We start from the raw sequence: 15835 nt of genomic DNA on the forward strand, positions 1-15835 counted from the left end.
TGCTTTCATGCTCTTTATTTTCCATAATATCAGCACAGACTAACTGAGCCAAATAACCCCTTTCTGTTCCATCTATATGCTATTTACCCTTACGTAAGGAACTAGCACAATGCAAGGCCAGAGTTGTATTCTGCTTCTATCTATTCCAGAGGGAGGAGGCAAGTCTTGGAATATGGTAGGGTGAGAGGAAAAAGTTATAATAAGTATGCTCAAAAGTCATGCAACTGACCCATCGTTGCCTCACCCAATGTGCTAGAGCTGGCAAGATTCCACTGTAGCATTATGTAAAATAGTTTTTATGAATACAATGTCAAGTCAACATGCAGTTATTTCCAGAATTAAGTTTCATACACACAACCTAAATCAGGGATTAGGAAAGATGGTGGATATAGCAGTTTCTACTGTGCTTTCTGAGCTCATATTAACCAGAACCAATTTCCCAATCCACCTTCTTAGCATGCAAACCATTGTCTTTTACGATATCATTGTGTGTGGGGGGTTTTGGGGTTTACTTTTTGAACTTCTATTTGCTAAGAAGGTTCACAACAAGGCATTAGATTCTATGTGGCATGGTGGCTCATTGGTTAGCACTGCTGCCTCACAGCGCCAGGGTCCCAAGCTCAATTCCAGCTTCGTGCGACTGTCTGTGTGGAGTTTGCACATTCCCTCCGTGTCAGCGTGGGTTTCCTCCAGGTGCTCTGGTTTCCTCCCACAATCCAAAGATGTGACATCGTGTTAAATTGCCCATTGTGATAAACTCTGAAGATGGACGAGGGAGATCCAGTAGATGTAGTGTACCTGGACTTTCAGAAAGCTTTTGATAAAGTCTCACACAGGAGGTTAGTGAGTAAAGTTAGGGCTCATGGTATTGGGGGCAAAGTACTAGATTGGATTGAAAATTGGTTGGCTGATAGGAAACAAAGGCTCCATTTCGGAATGGCAGGCAGTGAGCAGTGGGGTACCGCAGGGATCAGTACTGGAACCACAGCTTTTTACAATATATGTTAATGATATAGAAGATGGTATCAGCAATAACATTAGCAAATTTGCTGATGATACAAAGCTGGGTGGCAGGGTGAAATGTGATGAGGATGTTAGGAGATTACAGGGTGACCTGGACAAGTTAGGTGAGTGGGCAGATGCATGGCAGATGCAGTTTAATGTGGATAAATGTATGGTTATCCACTTTGATGGCAAGAACAGGAAGGCAGATTACTACCTCAATGGAATCAATTTAGGTAAAGGGGCAGTACAGAGAGATCTGGGTTCTTGTACACCAGTCAATGAATGCAAGCATGCTGATACAGCAAGTAGTGGAGAAGGCTATTGGAATGCTGGCTTTCATAACAAGAGGAATTGAATATAAAAGCAGAGATGTGCTTCTGCAGCTGAACAGGGCCCTGGTGATACAACACCTGGAGTACTGTGTGCAGTTCTGGTCTCCAAATTTGAGGAAAGACATTCTGGCTCTTGAGGGAATGCAGCATAGGTTCAAGAGGTCAATTCCTGGAATGGCGGGATTACCTTACACTGAAAGATTGAAGCGACTGGACTAGTATACCCTTGAGTTTAGAAGACTGAGAGGGGATCTGATTGAGACATATAAGATTATGAAAGGATTGGACACTCTGGCAGCAGGAAACATGTTTCCGCTGATGGGTGAGTGCTGAACCAGAGGACACAGCTTAAAAATACGGGTAGACCATTTAGGACAGAGATGAGGAGAAACTTCTTCACCCAGAGAGTGGTGACCGTGTGGAATGCTCTGCCCCAGAGGGCAGTGGAGGCCCAATCTCTGGATTAATTTAAGAAAGAGTTGGATAGAGCTCTCAAAGATAGTGGAATCAAGGGTTATGGAGATAAGGCAGGAAGCGGATACTGATTAGGAATGATCAGCCATGATCATATTGAATGGTGGTGCAGGCTTGAAAGGCAGAATGGCCTACTCCTGTACCTATTGTCTATTGTCTGTTTTCTATTGTCTATTGACTTTTGGCAAAGACAAATTCAGCAAAATAGATTTCCTTCACTTATGATCTCCTCCAGACCAGGAAAAAGGAAAACCAAGAGAACAAATCCAACAGCAGAGAGAGGATGAGAGAGAACTCAAGCTTTTTGCGGCAGTAGACAGAGAGAGAACTGTATCTAGGAGCTTCAACTCCAAAACACCCAACTCCAACAACTAAAGCAAAAACTAAAAGCTTGTGTCTGTATCAGTTTGACTGCACCCACCCACATTTCCTTTGTTTCATTTTTAAAAAGCCCCAAAACTATTTAGTCTGCTTTCCATGGAGCAGATACCTTGGCACCAAGTTGACGACACCTCTCTTCAAGAGAACCAGGACAGAACAAATCCTTCTTAAAGGCACATATCATAGCATTTCTCCTCCTGCTCTTGCATGATTACCTCTGCATTCTGTGAGGATATATCATGTTTCTCATCTACGCTGCACCTCAGCAATATCATCGAAGAACACAGCATTGGTTTTCACATTTTCACTAACTGCACTCAGCTGTACCTTGACTTTCTTCCAACTCCTCCACTGTTGCTAAATTGTTGGAGTACTCTTCCAGCATTCAGAACTAGATTTAAATTGGATATTTGCAAGAGTGACATTATTGTTGTTCATCCCCACTCCAAACTCCATGGCCGAGGTACCAATCCTATCGTCTAAGATTCGTATTTTAAATGCTATAATTGTACCAGCCTGCAACATTTTGTCTGGCAGCTCATTCCATATACACACTACCCACTGGGTGAAAATGTTGCCCCTTAGGTTCATTTTATATCTTTCTCCTCTCACCCTAAACCTGTGCCCTCTAGTTCTGGACTCCCCCATCCCGGGGAAAAGGCTTTCACTATTTATCCTATCCATGCCCCTCATGATTTTATAAACTTTTATGAGGTCATCTCAGTCTCCGACGCTCCAGGGAAAACAGTCCCAGCCTATGCAGCCACTCCCTATAACACAAATCTTCCAACGCTGGCAATATCCTTGTAAGTCTTTTCTGACCCTTTCTGAACCCTTTCAAATTTCACAACATCTTCCAAAAGGAAGGAACCTAGAATTGCGCATAATATTCCAAAAGTGGCCTAACCAATGTCCTGTACAGCCGCAACATGACTTCCCAACTCCTATACTGAGTGTTCTGACCAATAAAGGAAACAATATCAAACACCTTCTTCACTATCCTATCTACCTGCGACTCTACTTTCAAGGAACTATGAATCTGCACTCCAAGGTCTCTATGTTCAGCAACACTCCCCAGGACCTTACCATTAAGTGGATAAGTTCTGCTCTGATTTACCTTTCCAAAATGCAGCACTCTATTTTTATCTAAATTAAACTTCATCTGCCAATTCTCAGCCCTTTTACCCATCTTATCAAGATCCCGTTGTACTCTAATGTACCCTTCTTCGCTGTTCACAACACCTCCAATTTTGGTGTCATCTGCAAACTTACTACCTATACCTCCTATCTTCACATCTAATTCATTTATATAAATGATGAAAAGTAGTGACCAAATTCATACAACACAGAAGAGGCCCTTCAGCCCATCAGGTCTGCACCGACCTATCTACACTAATCCCCATTCCAACACCTGGCCCATAGTTTTAAATTTTGCTTTCCAAATGTTGTGAGGTTTCCCATTTCTGCCAGCATTTGAGGCAGTGCATTCTAGTTTCTCACCACCCTCTAGGTGAAAAGACATTTTTCCTCAAATTTCCTCTGAACCTCCTACCTTCCACCTTAAAACCAATCTTCCTTATTAATGACTCTTCAACTAAAGAGAATGGATGTTTACGATCTACCCTATCCATACCCCGCATAATCTTATACACCTTTATCAGGTCCCCCCTTAACCTTCTCTGTTTGAAAGAAAACAACCTGAATGACATGGTGACTCAGTGGTTAGCACTGCTGCCTCGCAACACCAGGGACCAAGGTTTGATTCCCGCCTTGGGCATCTATCTGGATGGAGTTTACACATTCTCCCCGTGTCTGCATGGGCTTACCCTGAATGCTCCGGTTTCCTCCCACTGTCCAAAGATGTGCATGTTAGGTGAATTAGAGTCATAGAGATGTACAGCATGGAAACAGACCCTTCGGTCCATGCCGACCCGATATCCCAACCCAATCTAGTCCCACCTGCCAGCACCTGGCCCATATCCCTCCAAACCCTTCCTATTCATATACTACCCAAATGCCTTTTAAATGGTACCAGCCTCCACCACTTCTTCTGGCAGCTCATTCCATACACATACCACCCTCTGTGTGAAAACATTGCCCCTTAGGTCTCTTTTATATTTTTCCCTTCTCACCCTAAACCTATGCCGTCTAGTTCTGGACTCCCTGACCCCAGGGAAAAGACTTTGTCTATTTACCCTATCCATGCCCTCTTAATTTTGTCAACCTCTGTACGGTCACCCCTCAGCCTCCTTGGCCACACTAAATTGCACATCATGCCAGGTACAATAGATTACATTAGATTAGATTAGTCAGAGGGAAGTGGGCCTGGGTGGGTTACTTTTCGGAGGGTCAGTGTGGGCTTGTTTGACTGAAGGGCCTGTTTCCACACTGTAGAGAATCTAATCTAAAAAATTCATCCAGCCTCTCTAATAGCAACAGCCTGATGAATCCCCTCTGCGCCTCTTCCAATGCAATCTCATTCTTTCTAAAGTACAGTGACCAGATCGACACATGGTACTCCAGCTGTGGTCTAACTCCCTCCTCTTATAATCAGTTCCTTTGCCATTTCTTTGTTTCCCTCATTTTCCAGCAATCCAATGTCCACTCTTGCCTCTCTTTTAGCAGTCATGTATGTAAAAAGTAACTGTTGAAATCTTTTATTTCGGCACGGTGGCACAGTGGTTAGCACTGCTGCCTCACAGCGCCAGGGACCTGGGTTCAATTCCCGCCTCAGGCGACTGACTGTGTGGAGTTTGCACGTTCTCCCCGTGTCTGCGTGGGTTTCCTCCGGGTGCTCCGGTTTCCTCCCACAGTCCAAAGATGTGCGGGTCAAGTGAAATGGCCATGCTAAATTGCCCGTAGTGTTAGGTTAGGGGTATGGGTGGGTTGCGCTTCGGCGGGTCGGTGTGGACTTGTTGGGCCGAAGGGCCTGTTTCCACACTGTAAGTAATCTAATCTAATCTAATCTAGTTAGTTCACTCTTACTTAATGTTTTAGTTATCCTTTGCTAGTTTTAAAAAGCTTCCCAATCCCAAAACCACTATCACATTTTTTGTGCTCCCCGTGCTTGAATGTCTTCCTGGACCACAGTGCAGTGGTGACTTTGACCAGTCTCCCTGCACTCGCTTACCTCATTCATGTTGGATAAGTTCAAGAGCTGAGGCTCCTCCACCTCTCTGTTCAGTATCCCCTTAACTGCCTCACTTATTATCACACTCTCCTGTTCCTGTTCAGTGGCCAAATTTAAAATATTTAACCTACAGAATGTACCTGCCTGGAATACAGTGTCAAGGTAACCCTCCTCTTTCTGGATATGCCGCAGAACCTGAAACTTGCATTCCAGCTCATCAGCTCTGAACTGAGGTTCTTCAAGCTGTATTCAACTCCTGTCATGTAGTTAATGTAGCTTACAATGAGATCAACCAGCTCCCAAACTATGCAAGAATAAATAGATGGCCTGTACTGCCATTTCTAATTAGTTAATTAGGTTTTAGGAACAAATTATTGCAGATGCTGGAATCTGTCAGACAACATCCAGTGAGAGGGAGCAAACTAATGTTTTGAGTCTAGATGACTCTTCATGAAACCTCTATTTATGGTTGAAAAATATTAATCTCAATAATCTCTAAATTATTATACTCTTTTCTCAATCTACTGATACTTAAATCTAGTCTCTAATGTAGATCCCTTGCCAGCCAATCGGACCACAGATCTTTTGTGATGTCACTTTCACTGCTGTCATTTCTCTTCACCAACTTCTTTTTAAATTTCAAAAATATACTTTATTCCTAAAAAAATCTGTTCAGATATGTACATTGTCACAAAAGCAGTTCTGTTTTGTACAGTCGCATACCAAGTAATTAAACAAAATATTGGACTTTGACTCTATCCAAAAAGACATGTCTTTACACATACAATACTAATACTTACATATATTTGAGGCATTGGGAAGGTCTGATACCTAAACAAAACTCATTTACCTTCAACAGGAAGCTCTCAAACAGAGGTCTTTCCCCCACTGCGCCTTGCAGCAACTGCACCAAGCTTTAGTGCATCCCTCAGCACGTAGTCCAGGACCTTGAAATGTGTCAAACTGCAACACTCAGTCAGGGTCACCTCCTAGTTGTGGAAGACCAACAACTTTCAGGTAGCCCAAAGAGCTTTGTGCATTGAGTAAATGGTCCTCCATTTGGCTCAGTGTGCATTCAGGGAACAGAGCAGAGTCCCATGCCACAGAGCTGCTTGGGATGGACCTTGATACAAACCTCTACATCTTCCTCCAAACATACGTTGTGAAGGCACATTCCAGAAGGAGATGTTTGACTGTCTCAACCCTCCACAGCCACTGAGGAGCGTCACAATTTTCCAACATGTGTAATCCCATTTGAGCTCCTAAATGTCTACTGGAGTCAACAATTGCACGGTCAGCTTTCACATTTCCTTGCCAGCCCTCTGGTCATCCTTTATGTGACAGTCAGCCAGGTAGTGGTCAGAGAAGGACGTTGGCTTGACATCAGTGAATCTGACTGAGAATGTGCGGGGCACAAATGGGAAGTCCATTCTTGAGCAGATAGACTCGTCTAGCCATGACCAGGTGTATCTTCGCTGCTGAAAACATTGTGCAGCTTGGCAACTTTCACCAATTCCATCAGGAATCTGGATGTGAATCCAGTTTGTTGTCAGTCTGTCCGGATGGTCCATTCGCATCGATGATGCAGTTGGAGTCTCCCGCCAGAATGACTGGCCTGGACATTGCCGGCAGTGGGAGCTGCTGCAGGATGGCCAGCTGCTCACTCTTTGCCACTACAGGACATATTTTTAAGGTGAGAGGAGAAAGATTTAAAGGAGACTTGAAGGGCAACTTCTTCACATAGAGCGTGGTTCGTGTGTAGAATGAACGGCTGGAGGAAGTGGTAGGTGCAGGTACAGTTACAACATTAAAAAGATAGATACATTAACGGAAAGGTTTAGAGGGATATGGACCAAATGCAGTCAAGTGGGACAGATTTAGTTTGGGAAACTTGATCAGCGTGGATGACTTGGACGTTGATATGCTGTATGACTCGATGACTATATTTGCAACTTACGGCCAATGATTTCAGCTACCAAGTCATAGCAGACTTTTACAGCTCCATTGAGCAAACTTAAATTCTTACTTCGTAGTTACTGAGTCACTAAACATCACCTATAATTTTTTGTGCTCCATTTTGCAGTCAACATCCTCCAAACATTTAATCTTTCCATTGTCTTTTAAAATGCAAAATCTTTGATCTCTTTGGCATTATGCTGAGCAAACCACACTACTGAAGCTACTTTAAGTCTTCCTCAGAACACACATTCCCACTTAACTTTGTATCATTCACAAATGTGGACATATTACTTCTGGTTCCCCACTCAAAATCATTGATATATGTTGTGCTGGGTCCAAGTCCTGATCCTTGCACACCCCATTAGTCACAGTCTGCCAATGTGAGAATTATCAATTTATTCTTACTCTCATTTCCTGTCTATTAGCTAATTATAACCGTGCACTAAAAGAAAACAGAAAGAAAAACAAAGAAAAAGAACTGCAGAAGCTAGAAATCAGAAACAAAAACAGAAATTGCTGGAGAAACTCAGTAAGTCTGGCACCATGTGTGAAGAGAAAGTAGAGTTAACATTTCAGGTTTCGTGATGCTTCTTTAGAACTCATTGTAGCAAAGAAGAGGTGGTATATATGCTGAATAAAGATGGCAAGGGAGTATGCTATAAGTGGGGATTGAACCCGGAGAGAGAACAGGATTAAAGCTCACACACGATGGATAAAGTGAGGACTGCAGATGCTGGAGATCAGAGTCAAAAAGTATGATGCTGGAAAAGCACAGCAGATCAGACAGCACCCAAGGAGCAGGAGAGCCGGCGTTTCAGGCATACGCACCACATTCCTGATGAAGAGCTTATGCCCGAAATGTCGATTCCACGGCTTCTAGGATGCTGCCTGATCTGCTGTGCTTTTCCAGCATCACACTTTTTGACAGGATGGCTAATGATGAGCCAGGGAGAAAGAAAAGCTGGTAATAGGAACATAAGTAGGTTAAAATGTGTTGGATGTGTTAAGACAGCTGGTGTCTTGACAGGGCCAAGTGTGTCAGGGTGGGTAAGAAGTGTTCATACTTAAAATTATTGAGCTTGACATTGAGTGCTAAAGGAGGATCCCAAGTGGAAAATGAGATGCTGTTCTTTCAGCTTGCACTGAGCTTGACTGGAGCACTGCAGCAGGCCTGAGATTAAATGTTAGCCAGTGAGCATAATGGTATGTTAAAGTGGCCAATAACCAGAAACTCAAGCACAGCCAATTGGATCTCTAGTTCTGGGATATTTCTGGCAATTTCCCCAGTGAAAATCTACACAAAGTAACCCTTTAGTTTCTCGAATCAGTTCTGTAAAAGTTCTTCTGACTCTGACTACAATGGACTCACTTTTATTTAGCAAAATGTTTCCTTTTAATGTACCCATAGAAGCTTTTTTATGAGCTTGTCAGATCGCATTTATATTCTCTTCTCCATTTCCTTATCAGTTTCTTGGCTCTGCTTTGCTGTATTCTATAAACCTTCCAATCCTCAGAATCACGACTATTTCTGACAACTTTATGGCCTTTTCTTTTAATTTTATACAATCCTGAACTTCTTTTTTAGCCACAGCTGACTGACCTTTTTCACTATCAGCATCTTGGAAGAAAGCATAAGTTACTGTAAGCCATGTAACAATTCCTTAATACAACAGTCAGTGGGAAATTGAGAAACAAATTTGTAAGGAGATTTCAATATGTAAGAATAATAGAGTGGTTATGGTAGGGAATTTCAATTTTTCGAATGTAGACTGGGACAGCCATAGTGTTAAGGGCTTGGATGGAGTGGAATTTGTTAAGTGTGTACAAGAAAATGTTGTAATTTAGTATGTGGATGTACCTACTAGAGAAAGTGCAAAACTTGACCTACTCTTGGGAAATAAGTCAGGGGACATGACTAAGGTAACAGAACTGAGGATCACTTTGGGGCCAGTGACTATAATTCTATTTGTTTTAAAATAGTGACAGGAAGGATAGACCAGGTCTAAGTTAAAGTTCTAAGCCGAAGGAAGGCCAGTTTTTAAGTATTAGGCAAGAACTTTCAAAAGTTGAATCAGGGTAAAGAAACAGCTGGAAAATGGGAATCCTTAAAAATGAGATAACGAGAGTCCAGAAACAGTATATTCCTATTAGGGTGAAGTGCAAAGCTGGTAGGTGCAGGGAAAGCTTGTTGTCGAGAGAAATTAAGGTTTTGGTCAAGAGTAAGATGGAGGCATATTTCCGATATAGACAGCAGAGATCGAGTGAAGCCCTAGAAGGGTATAAATGCAGTAGGAATATACTTAGGAGGGAAATCAGGAGGGCAAAAAGAGGTCATGAGATAACTTTCACAAATAACGTTAAAGAGAATCCAAAGGGATTCAACAAATACATTAAGGACAGAGGAGCAACTACGGAGAGAATAGAACCCCTCAAAAATCAGCAAGGCACCACAGGAGATGGGGGAAATTCTAAATGAGTATTTTGCAAAAGTGTTTACTGTGGAGAAGGATATGAATGATAGAGAATGTGGAGAAATAAATAGCGACATCTTAAACATGTTCATATTACAGAGGAGGAGGTGCTGGACACCTGAAAGCGCATTAAGGTGGATAAATGCTGGGCACCTGATCAGGTGTACCTTAGAACTCTGTGTGAAGCTAGGGAAATGATTGCTGGGCCTCTTACTGAGATATTTGTATCATTAATAGTCACAGGTGAGGTGCCCGAAGACTGAGTTTTGCTAACATGATGCCACTATTTAAGAAAAGTGGTAAGGAAAGGCCAGGGAACTATAGACCAATGAGCCTGATGTCAGTGGTGGGCAAGTTGTTGGAGTGAATCCTGAGGAATACATGTATTAGGAAAGGTAAGGACAGATTAGGGATAGTCAACAAGGCCTTGTGAGTGGGAAATCATGTCTAACAAATTTGATAGAGTTTTTTAAAGAAGTAACAAAGAGGATTGATGAGGACAGAGCAATGGATGTGATCTATATGGACTTCAATAAGGAGTTGGACAAGGTTCCTCACGATAGACTGGTTAGCAAGGTTAGATCACATATAACTCAGAGAGAACAAGCCATTTGGATACAGAACTAGCTCATAGATAAGAGATAGAGGGTAATGGTGGAGGGTTGCTTTTCAGACTGGAGGCCTGCAACCAGCAGTGAGCCACAAGGATTGGTGCTGGGTCTACTGCTTTTGGTCATTTATATAAATGATTTGGATGTGGACATAGGTATGGTTAGTAATTTTGCAGATGACACCAAAATTGGAGGTGTAGTAGACAGTGATGAAGGTTATCTCAGAGTGCAATGGGGTCTTGGTCAGATGGGCCAATGAGCTGAGGAGTGGCTGATGGAGCTTAATTTAGATACATTTTAGATAAATTTTGGAAAGCCAAATCAGAGCAGAACTTACACACTTGATGGTAAGGTCCTGGGGAATGTTGCTGAACAAAGAGACCTCAGGATACAGGTTCATAGTTTCTTGAAAATAGAGTTGCAGGTAGACAGGATAGTGAAGAAGGTGTTTGGTATGCTTCCTTTATTGGTCAATGCATTGAGTATAGGAGTTAGGAGGTCATGCTGCAGTTGTACACGACATTGGTTCGGCCACTTTTGGAATACTGCATGCAATTCTGGTCTACATGCTTTAGGGAGGATGTTGTGAAACTTGAAAGCATTCAGAAAAGATATACAAATCTGTTGGCAGGGTTGGTGAGTTTGAGCTATAGGGAGTGGCTGAATAGGCTGGTGTGTTGGAGGCTAAGAGGGTGACTTTATAGAGGTTTATAAAATCATGAGGGGCATGGATAGGGAAAATAGACAAAATCTTTACCCTGGGATAGGGGAGTCCAAACCAGGAGGGCCATGATTTAAGGTGAAGGAGGGAAGCATTTAAAAGGGATCTAAAGGACAACTTTTTCATGCAGAGGGTAGTGAGTGTACGTAATGAGCTTCCAAATGGGGCTAGATTAATTTAGGATAACTGGTCAACACAGACAAGTTGGATTAAAGGATCTGTTTCCATGCTGTATGGCTGTATAACTATATGACATTGCCAATGTACTATCATGCCTTGTGATGTGTTTTCCTAATCCAGCTCAGCCAGTTTATGCCTCATACATTCATCATTTCCCTATAATCATATTTCATGCTCTTGTGGCAGAATGACTACTTCTCTTTCAAACATAATGGAAATTCTATCAAGTTGCAGTTACTCATTCCAACAGCTTCATTTAGAAGATTACCAATTAGCCCTTTTTTGAAAATTACATAATACTAGATCTAAAATGGTTGACTCATTGGTTTTTCTAGATACTGTCCTCAAAAGCAATCCCTATCATTCTCTAGAAGGTTATCCACTGCATCCCAAATGGTCTCTGGTTGACTTTTCAAGAGACTGCCCTCAAAAGATATCCGCATCATTCTAGAACATAGAACATAGAACATAGAAAGATACAGCGCAGTACAGGCCCTTCGGCCCTCGATGTTGCGCCGACCGAATCCTACCTAACCTACACTAGCCCAATAACTTCCAAATGCCTATCCAATGCCCGCTTAAATGACCATAAAGAAGGAGAGTTCACCACTGCTACTGGCAGGGCATTCCATGAACTCACAGCGGGTTGTGAGTTCATGGAATTCTACAGAAAGTCGTCCTCCACAGCTTTAGTCCTCAGCCGATTTAGTGAGTCTATATTACAAAATGATCCAGTATTGGTCAATCTCCACTCTTGGAGTACAACAGTGCTGATGTTAAACTTTTATAGTTCACTGTCGATCAATTTTTATATATATTACTGTAAGTTTCAGTGTAAATTGCCCTATTTGAAGTCATACTGCTTTGACATTGTGGATATAATGGGTCCAGAATGCATGCTTGGTATTAGGGCTTCTGCTGTTGCATTGTCCAATGTTAGACTCATATAGCATTGCGTGATGTGATTGGCACCATTTTGGCATGGTCTTTCCAGCTGTCTGATACTCACCTCAGCTCTTGATCTGTAATCTCCCAGTATGCTATTTCTCACAATCATTGCCTGTCTCACTTGCTGATCTTTCTGGTGTGGATTGTCTCCATCCTTGACCCTCTTGCTGCTTGTCAATCCTCCAATTTGCTGTTGGTCATGCTTGTTGTACATACTTCTCGCTGACCCTTCAACTCTATGTCCTTCCCACTGATTACCCATCTGCTCCCAAATATTCCTGCTCACCATCTCACCTCTGTCAACTTTGCCAAATGCCATCTCATCCTTCCCTAACTGTAGTGATTGGAACAAGGTTGGCCAGGTGGATCTTGTTGAGTATGATTGGGGTTGTTAATCTAGGCCAATCAGGCAGGATTGGCTGATATAAACAGGAGTCTCAGAGCCTCCTAACTCTAGGGACCTCTTCTGGTCTTCGACGTTCTCACAGCTTCTTTTACTCTTTCACTTACATTGTCTCTCCACTTCCCCTCTTCCAAACTCTCTCTTGCACCAACAGTTGTGGAGAAAGAAGTGGCAAGAGAAAGAGAGTGAATGGGGTTGGATGTATTGGTAGGATAAGAATACTTAACGTGTTCTTTATGGTATGATTAAAATGATTACAAGAAGGCATGCACTTCAATATGTCATGAATTTATTAGATTAACTGTTAGTTTATAGTATCACTAAATAGTTAGGTTAAATTACAGAGATATACCTTAAATAATTGAGTTTCATGTTCCTTTTCAGCTTGTTGGGGACTTTGGTGGCAATGGCACTTAAAGGTCCATATCAAGTTCCACAGCACCCTTCTTGCAAACCCCAACCTGATGGTGAAATTCCAAGAATGGGGCAAAGTCCCTGATATTAATCCCATTCTGAATCTAAAGTCAAATGCTGGTCACCATTTTATAGTACATTTCCAGGCATTCAGTTGTGCATAAAACACTTTCAGATGACTCCATGTTAACTACACACTATTCTGTTTCCCCAATAAGCCAAAGTCATGCAGTTATTTCTCAGCCAAAATAACCTATTTTTATACTACAAACCACCCCCAGGGATATATTTCCCTCTCCACCCCATCCACTTTCCGTAAAGACTGTTCCCTCCGTAACTACCTCGTCAAATCCATGCCCTCCCCGACAACCCGCCCTCCCCGACAACCCACCCTCCCCTGCCACCACAGGAATTGCAAAACTTGCGCCCACACCTCCCCCCTCACCTCTGTCCAAGGCCCCAAAGGAGCCTTCCACATCCATCAAAGTTTCTCCTGCGGTTCCACACGTGTCATTTATTTTATCCATTGCTCTCGATGCAGTCTCCTCTATGTTGGGGATTCAGGACGCCTACTTACAGAGCGCTTCAGAGAACATCTCTGGGACACCCGCACCAATCAACCCCACCGCCCCGTGGCCGACACTTCAACTCCCCCTCCCACTCCACCAAGGACATGTAGTTCTTGGGCCTCTTCCATCGCCGCTCCCTCATCACCAGATGCCTGGAAGAAGAACGCCTCATCTTCCGTCTCTGGACCCACCAACCCCAAGGCATCAATGTGGATTTCACCAGTTCCCTCATTTCCCCTCACCCCACCTTATCCCAGTTCCAATCTTGCAACTCAGCACTGTCCTCATGACCCATCCCATCTCTCCATCTTTCTTCCCAGCTATCCACTCCACCCTCCCCTCCAACCTATCACTTTGACCCCCATCTCCATCCACCTATTGCACTCTCAGCTACCTTCCCTCCAGCCCAACTTCCCTCCCATTTATCTCTCCACCCGCCCAGCCTCATTCCTGATGAAGGGCTTTTGCCAGAAACATTGATTTTCCTGCTCCCTGGATGCTGCCTGATCTGCTTTTCCAGCACCACATTCTTGACTCTAATCTCCAGCATCTGCAGTACTCACTTTTGCCTATTTTCATGCTAAGATGGTCATTTTCTACTTGTTTCCAATTGTTCACTGTCACATGCAATTAACCCTTAATTGTTTGGACTTAGCAATATCATTTTTAAGCCCAATACAATAATGCAGCAAGTGGGAAAAGTGGGAGCAGGAGAGCTGGTGAGGAATGGGACCAAGGAATAGGAGGGTGTCTGTTTGTGAACATCATGGTGGATCAGTGGCTAGCACCACTGCCTCACAGTGCCAGGTTTGATCCCAGGTGACTGTGTGGTCTTTACACATTCTCCCCATGATTGCGTGTGTTTCCTCAGGGTGCTCCAGTTTCCTCCCACAGTCTAAAAATGTGCAGGTTAGGGAATTAGCCATGTTAAATTGTTCATTGTGTTCAGGAATGTATAGGTTAGGTGCATTAGTCATGGGTAAATGTAGGTGAATGGGTCTGGATGGATTATTCTTTGGAGGATCGGTGTGGACTTGTTGGGCCGAAGGGCCTGTTTCCACACTGTAGGGATTTTGTGGATGGCCAGGGAGTGAATGAATGGTAAACAAGTAAGGCTCTCAGCAGGAGAATCAGAGGACAAGACAGATAGATAATGACAAGGCCAGCTAAGCAAATGTCAGGTATAGACAGGATAGATCGAGTGAATCCTTAGAAGAGTATAAAGGAAGTAGGAGTATACTTAAGAGGGGAGTCAGGAGGGCAAAAAGGGGACATGAGATACATTGGCAAATAGAATTAAGGAGAATCCAAAGGGTTTTTACAAATATATTAAGGACACAAGGGTAACTAGGGATGGAATAGGGCCCCTCAAAGGTCAGCAGGTAGCCTTTGTGTGGAGCCACAGAAAATGGGGGAGATACTAAATGAATATTTTGCATCAGTATTTACTGTGGAAAAGGATATGGAAGATATAGACTGTAGGGTAATAGATGGTGACATCTTGCAAAATGTCTAGATTACAGAGGAGGAAGTGCTGGATGTCTTGAAACAGTTAAAGGTGGATAAATCCCCAGGACCTGATCAGGTGTACCTCGAACTCTGTGGGAAGCTAGAGAAGTGATTGCTGGGCCTCTTGCTGTGATATTTGTATCATCGATAGTCACAGGTGAGGTGCCGGAAGACTGGAGGTTGGCAAACATGGTGCCACTGTTTAAAAGGTACAGTAAAAATAAGCCAGGGAACTATACATTGGTGTGCCTGACGTCAGTGGTGGACAAGTTGCTGGAGGGAATCCTGTGGGACAGGATGTTCATGTATTTGGAAAGGCAAGAACTGATTAGGGATAGTCAACATGGCTTTGTGTGTGGGAAATCATGTCTCACAAACTTGATTGAGTTTTTTGAAGAAGTAACAAAGAGGATTGATGAGGGCAGAGCGGTAGATGTGATCTGTATGGACTTCAGTAAGGCATTCGACAAGGTTCCCCATGGGAGACTGATTAGCAAGGTTAGATCTCATGGAATAAAGGGAGAACTAGCTATTTGGATACAGAACTGGCTCAAAGGTAGAAGTCAGAGGGTGGTGGTGGAGGGTTGGTTTTCAGACTGGAGGCGTGTGATCAGTGGAGTGCCACAAGGATCGGTGCTGGGTCCTCTACTTTTTGTCATTTGCATAAATGATTTGGATGCGAGCATAAGAGGTACTGTGAGTAAGTTTGCAGATGACACCAAAATTAG

At 43.1% G+C, this 15835-nt stretch overlaps 1 protein-coding gene across 7 annotated transcripts in view; it reads left to right on the top strand.

Annotated features, from left to right (window-relative positions):
* The window catches only part of LOC132832263 (serine/threonine-protein kinase MAK-like), a 217230-nt gene that overhangs the window by 129306 nt on the left and 72089 nt on the right, over nt 1–15835 (top strand). The gene's annotated exons all lie outside the window — the stretch shown is intronic.

This window comes from Hemiscyllium ocellatum, chromosome 34 (genome assembly GCF_020745735.1).
Source record: "Hemiscyllium ocellatum isolate sHemOce1 chromosome 34, sHemOce1.pat.X.cur, whole genome shotgun sequence".
NCBI lineage: Eukaryota > Metazoa > Chordata > Chondrichthyes > Orectolobiformes > Hemiscylliidae > Hemiscyllium > Hemiscyllium ocellatum.